The following is a 1,294-nucleotide window of genomic DNA, read 5'->3' on the forward strand; positions in this document are numbered from 1 at the left end:
TTTGAGTTTTGTTTTATTGAACACACACACACAGACACATTTATCACGTACCTCAGACGGCTGAGGCGAGGTTTGAACCCACAAGTCTGGGTCGGCGTCCTTCCCCACTGGACCATCTTCAGTACCGATGAAGAACAACAACCAGAGAGAGGAAGAAGATCAGACTGAGGGAGGAACTTGCAGAAGATCCACCAACATCAGTCTGGAGAGGAAACTCTGGATGATGGACTTCCTGTCTGGTTCCATGGAACCGAGACTGCAAGACGATTACACGGGATTTTTTGAACGCCTGCACCCCAACGTGTCTCTGTGGCGCAATTGGCTAGCGCGCTCGGCTGTTAACCGAGAGGATGGTGGTTCGAGCCCACCCAGGGACGGCCAGTCTTTAGGCGTCTGAAGTGCAAGCTCTATCCGTGCTCTTTGAACTTGTTGGTCCACTGCAAAGGCCCTCTTGTCAAACAGGACCAGTGCCACTTTGTCCCTTGACCTCGCTAGTCCCAGCTCATCCCTTTCTCCTCTTGTGGCTCCAGAGGCCTCAACCGTGTCCACTTTTCCGCTGGTCAAAGTGCCTGTCTAGTAACCAAGAGGTCCTGGGTTCAAATCCCAGCGGTGCCTAAGTGGAGTTTTCAATAACGATACGCCACTTCCCAAGGACAAAAACCAGAATAACCTCATGTGCGTTCTACGCAGCTTCAAGAAAAACGCGAGTGAGCGAGTAGAACGTGGCAATCCTAAGACTTGATTCCAAAACCAGACCACCTGAAACAGGCAGCGCGGGTGCTGTGGCTTAGTCGGTGAAAGCGCCTGTCTTGTAAACAGGAGATCCTGGGTTCAAATCCCAGCAGTGCCTCTATAGCTTAATGTGTCCAGGGGAGCCTCTACCTATTCAAAACAGGAAATTGCTCCCTGTTTTAGTAAGTTCACTTAAACATCAGCTCAGTGTTTCCAGAATCTGTCCTTTGATGTACTGGTCATTACTGACTTCTGTCCCGGTCATCTCACCAGAGGCTGCTCTACATTCTCTAAACCATGGAGGACAAACAAGTGCTATTGCGGGTGAGACCTATTTTACCCAACAATAATTGGTAGAAAATGCTGGCCTTGGTATACAGAAACCAACTGGTTCCTGTTATAGCAGCTTCACCAAGGAATGAATATCCTCTGGGACAGGTGTTCTGGGTTCAAGTCCTGCTGTGGAAGAAAGACTGCTTTCCAACATAAACACTCTGGACTTCTGAGTGGTGTGAATACGATGATGAACCCTGTCCTTGTGTTCTCTGTGGACTAATGGCTA

The 1,294-nt window shown here is 49.2% G+C and overlaps 2 non-coding genes across 2 annotated transcripts; both read left to right on the forward strand.

The window, feature by feature from the left end:
• The first annotated feature begins 303 nt into the window (after nt 1-303).
• Nucleotides 304-377, forward strand: trnan-guu. Its single transcript has one exon. It is a non-coding gene; the product is annotated as a tRNA-Asn (tRNA).
• Nucleotides 378-776: 399 nt separating this feature from the next.
• On the forward strand, nt 777-850 carry trnat-ugu. Its single transcript has one exon. It is a non-coding gene; the product is annotated as a tRNA-Thr (tRNA).
• Nucleotides 851-1,294: the final 444 nt, after the last annotated feature.

This window comes from Micropterus dolomieu, unplaced genomic scaffold (assembly GCF_021292245.1).
Source record: "Micropterus dolomieu isolate WLL.071019.BEF.003 ecotype Adirondacks unplaced genomic scaffold, ASM2129224v1 contig_10310, whole genome shotgun sequence".
In the NCBI taxonomy this organism is placed as follows: domain Eukaryota; kingdom Metazoa; phylum Chordata; class Actinopteri; order Centrarchiformes; family Centrarchidae; genus Micropterus; species Micropterus dolomieu.